A 5,284-nucleotide genomic window follows, 5' to 3' on the forward strand; every position below is an offset into this window, starting at 1 on the left:
CCCTAAAACTTTGTCTCCTACCTGGTTCAAGACGTAGAGAAATCTCTACCCCCACTGCCCCTGCAGAATCAACTGATCCCTACTGTTTTCTCCTCTCCCCATCTATCTCTCACACTCCCTGCTGGAATGAGGCTTTATCCCTCTACCTCCTTAACCTCTGTCCTTTCCCTCCGTCTTCCCCTTCATCACTGGCCTTTGCAACCAGCATCCTTCTCTGTTGTCCTGAGGAGAGGAGGCCAACCAAGGCAGGTTTGGGGACTTGAATGATGACACGGTCCTCAGTTGAGTAGAGGACCAACAGTTGAAAGAAACACAGTCAGGGCCAGCAGAGACTGGTGAAGCAGAAGCAGAAGCTGGTGAGGAGGTGGCTGTTGGGCTCAGAGTATGGGAGGTGAGAGCTGCCTATCTCCAGACTAGGCTGTAGCCTGTCTCTACGAACCAGAGCCACGGAAGGGTCATACCAAGCATCCAGATGGCTTCTTTCTTACCCAGGGAATGTACGGATTATGAATTCAGTTGAGTCTGATTACCCCGAAGGAGACAGTTTATGCTTTCATTCTAAGGAGAAAGGGAAAAACTATTCTGGTGGGGACGAGGGTTTCTATCACTTTTAAAACCCCAAGGGCCAGAGGACCCACAGTGGGCATCGGGTATCAGAGCAGGGTGGCCCCATCCTGTGGGGGTAGGGGAGAATGACACGTTCCCTCCTGCCTCCCTCCAGAGCACAGAATACAGGGGGCAGCGCCCGTCCCCTCCTGGGCAATGCACACACCTTGACACGTGCATGCTGGGAGCCAGAAAAGGGAAGGAGGGAGGTGAAATCCGGGACAAGGACCCTTCAGCTGAGTTTTTAACCTGGTGAGATTCCATATCTATGAACCCGCCAGGGATTCTCACCAGGAAGACAAGGAGCTCTGTGGCCAGAGGGCAAGGGAGCAGAGACAGAGGAGAGGGGAAGGAATGAGCTGGCGGTCTAGCTGAATAAGCCCAAAAGCCTTAGAATGTTTGGGCCCATGGAACTGGCCCTTCTTACTCACCCTGGGCACAGCACTGAGGGCTGCGGACCTTTAGAGCTAATGCACAGAAGCCCTCTTCCCTCCTCCCCTCTCCTCCCTCCCCCTCCCCCCCTCCATTCTCCACCCCTTTCCTTCCATCTCCATCTCCATCCCCTCCCCCCCTCCTTTCCTTTCCCGGCCCCTCCCCCACCTGGAGTGGGGTGAATGAGTGAATGAAGATGCAGGGAAGGGCTCCGCGCCCACTTAAGCCCTAAGGGTGAGTCCAGGGAACGGAGCTCACCGGATGTTGGGGGGGGCAGTGAGGAAGCCCCACAGAGCAGTGGGGCCTCAGCGAGGCCTTTAGGGGGTGATGGGACTTGGGTAGAAGAGGGAGATATTCCAGACAGGTGAGGAGCCTGAGCAGCGGTGCCGCGGAGAGGGTGAAGTGTAGAGGTGGGAGACAAGGAGGGTGAAGGGGAATGAAGAGGCTGGCCTGCGCGGTGGGAAGGGTTTAGCCCAGGGGAGATTAGACAGTTTAGGGTGTCAGAGGGGACAGTGAGGCTGGCCTGAGGGCAGAGGTGGGGCTGGCAGGCCGGTGAATGGCTGAATGAAGGGCCCACAGGAAGGTGGCAGGGGGCCTGAAGGCGTGAGAGGGGGTGAGGCAGACCCGAAGGCCAGCCAGACAAGCTGTTGTAGAAACCCAGAGCCCCTGTCTTTCACTCCACGTATAAAATTCTCAATTCATTAACATGCAAAGAGCAATACTGACCTCTCATCAGTAAGTCCAGATGTCCAAGAAAGAGCCAAATATAGTCTGGGATGAGGGCAGGGCAGCTCTGGGGTTGGGATGGGCCCCCTCATCGCTGGCACCCCGACAGCTCCAGGCCGTCTGTCCCACCCTGAAATGGATGACGCTATCAGGGAAGGTCATCCAAGAGATGTGACCCCCGACTGACCCTCGGGCAGGACCAGGGCTCTCAGAAGCTCTCCAGCCCCTCCCCTGTCCTTGGCATGCCGGCCCTTGCTTGCCTTTTCCATTCCCAGAGGCCAGGTCTTGAGATAACGATGTGGTGTTGAGAACACCCGCCCAGTATCCCTTACCGAACCCAGGGAAGGCCTCTATACAAACTTTTTAAGATCTGCCAGATGGACACAAGGATCCATTCATCTCGGGGCCACCCAAGATAAGCCTCGTTAGTAAGGTCCCTTGGCTTATTACAGCGTAGCTGCCGCCTACCAACCCGGAGCAGCCTCTTAAGTCTCTCCCTGCCCTCTGACTGTAGGAACCGGGTGCCAATTACACCTGGACACCTAGGAAGCTTCCATGAGGACAGCAAGCCAAGTCTGTATCACAGGTCATGTGAATATCCGTGCTTTTTTCCTGGGGATATTTCAATGTGTTGCAATTACGAAGTGCTGGCGCAGAGCCTCCTTGGGGTGTTACTTAATATATGATATTACCTTATTACCTCTTGAAAATCTGAAAGAAATCTGAATTTCAAAACACAGCTAGCCCCGAGAGTTTCAGACAAAAGTTCACGGACCACGGGCAGCAGAATTTCATACCAGGTATTCCCTTCCACATCTCATACAATGGTCCTAATTGGACTTCGGAGGAAGGGGCAGCACAGAGAGGTAAGTAATTTGCTCGAGGTCATTCAGTGAGTTCGTGGCTCAGGTCAAGTAATCAAAGGGCTTCCAAGGGCCTACCGGAAGAGGTGAAATTCCCACACCTGCAGAAGCCAGCCACCCAGACTGTAAGTGAGGTGGGCTAGAGCCGAGAGGCCTGGCGGGGAATGACGGGGGACTGTGGTGTCCAGGAGACCACACGCTCTGCTCCTGGGAGCTGGCGGCCGCCGAGCACCCCCAGTTCAGGCCTGGGATACACCCTAAGTTCCCAGATCTTCGGACTCTCGGACGAAAGCAAAACGTTCCCACATTTTATATGAAATCTCTCTATTTCTAAATATTGGCACCTAATTCTAAATTTCAAAAACTGTGTGAGGATCAGCTCTGGGAACGTGTGGGTTCTGCAACGGCTGCTGCAATCGTATGTGTAATATTTTATCTCTTAAAGAGTGGGCAGCCCACCGTGTTCACTCTTGGTGGTAGGTCCTGGGTAAAGGTTACAGCATATTCTGTACTTTTCTGTATGTTTGATATTGGTTGTAATTTTGTGAATAAATTAATTTCCGTTTAAGAAAAAAAAAAAAAAGAGTAAAAACTAATGAAACACATCTGCAGGCCAGACCCACAGCTAAGGCTTCCAGGGTTCCATCTCTGTTCCCAGGCGGCAGGTACCGTACACAATAAAATGTACGAAGGCCGTTAGAAAGAGGATCCCATCAGGGTAGGGGACTCAATAAAGCGCTGGCATTTGGGCTGAATACTGACAGATGGGTAGGATTTCAACAGGCAGATGTGGCAGGGGGGATGTATCCCAGGCAAAGGCAAGGAAGTCTGCCAAGAAACAGAGGTGGGAGAGGGGAGTCCCTTTTAGGTGGTGTGGACAGACCAGAGAGCATAGGTGTCAGGGAGAATGGAAGACACACCTGGAAAGACGCGATGGGAAAAGACCAGGGTCACCTGGGGTCACCGCTAGGAGATACTCTGCCTCCTTCCTTCTTTCCCCTCAGAGCACAACTCGGTTGCCCTTCTAAAGACCTTTTGACATTTAGTTACTTTACATGTAATATACCTTAGTGGAAAACTATACTTGTTAAGGGCAAAGAGCACGTCTCCATGTCCCCACTAGCAACGAATCTTAACAGTCAGGCTAAAGAACCTGGAGATTATTCAATATGCAGTCAGCAACCTGTTCAGCTGTCCCTGGAAGGTTACTCTGGCACTGGTGTGTAGGATGGATTGGAAGAGATTAAGAGGATACTTCAAGAATCTCAGCAAGAAATAAAGGCCTCATTTATGTAGTGTTAGCAAAAACGGGACACAGAGGGCAACTGGGGCCAGACTGAGGCAGAACGAACACACTACTACGTCAGGAAATGCCCGAATAGGGTCACAGCACCCCCTATGCCCCCATTCTCCCAAGCCAGGAACCTGGGAAGTCCTTCGCCCACTCTCCCTCCAGCCTATCAATCAGTCCCACCCATTTCCCCTCCAAAGTGCCTGCTGTGGGCGTCCCCTCTCTCCCTAGGAACACGGCATTGTTCAGGCCATCGTTGTCTCTTGCCCGGCCTCCCTGCCTCAGAGAGTCACCACGAAATCCCCTCGCATCCTTGTTGCCGGAGTTGTCGACCCAACGTCAAATCTGACCACGTCTGTGTCCTACCGAGAAACCATCCAGGACCCTTAGGAGAGCCCGGAGTGTCTTAGGATACCAGATAAGGCCCTTGGAGAGTTAGTGCCTGCCCACCTCTCTGGACTATATTGCCGCCAGTTCCTACCCTATCTCCGGATTCCCCAACTTTATGCTCTACTCCAGGAATAGGCCAGGGTTTGGCACTTCCTGCAAACAGGACGCTTTTACATATGGCTGCGCTTAAGCACTGTGTCCCTCCTGCTCAGGCCTTGCCCACCGCTCCTGTCAGCACATCCCTCCCAAGCGCTTATCCACCATCCAAAGCTTCCATCTGATCATCTGCGTGCCATGTGCACGTCTAATTGCACAGGGATTATTCTGCCCTCCCACGCCATGCTGTCTTGTTCTTGAGGGCAGCAATTAGCTGTTTCATCTCTGTGTCTCTAGTGCCTGGGCCGGTGCCTGACACAAAGCAGGCACACAGATGGACAGCGGACTGACAGGCAGACGGATGGATGGGTGGTGGGTTGGACAGAAGACTGGATGGATAGATAAGCAGACAAAATGCAAACAAATGGAATTGCTGAGATGGGGAAGGAAGGGAGTCGGGGAGGCTGAAGGAATGACAAAGCAAGAAGGAATTTAACGATAAGGTCAGGAAATTAATGAACCTGAAGAAGGTGGGGGGGGCGGAGCAATCCATCCGCACTGCATGAAGAGTGAGCGCTTGAAGGAAATGTGAGAGGGAAAGACATTTATGAAGGCAGAACGCAACTGGTAAGATTGTTAAGGGGTTTGGAAATGAGATGTACAGTCTGAAACAATGTAATGCCCAGAGAGTTTTCAAAATGCAAAAATAAGGATGTTCTAGGTTTAAAAACTGAATTGAGAGAAAATCTCATTAGAAGAAAAAGAAGATGCTTCTGAAAGCATCAAGGACTCTGAGGGAAGTTTGTAGGGAGTCCTCCTTTATCATGGGATCCCACACAAGGGTATTGAGTGGGGGGAGTGGGAGCTGGTGTTTCCAGGC

Source organism: Mustela lutreola, chromosome 10 (genome assembly GCF_030435805.1).
Source record: "Mustela lutreola isolate mMusLut2 chromosome 10, mMusLut2.pri, whole genome shotgun sequence".
NCBI lineage: Eukaryota > Metazoa > Chordata > Mammalia > Carnivora > Mustelidae > Mustela > Mustela lutreola.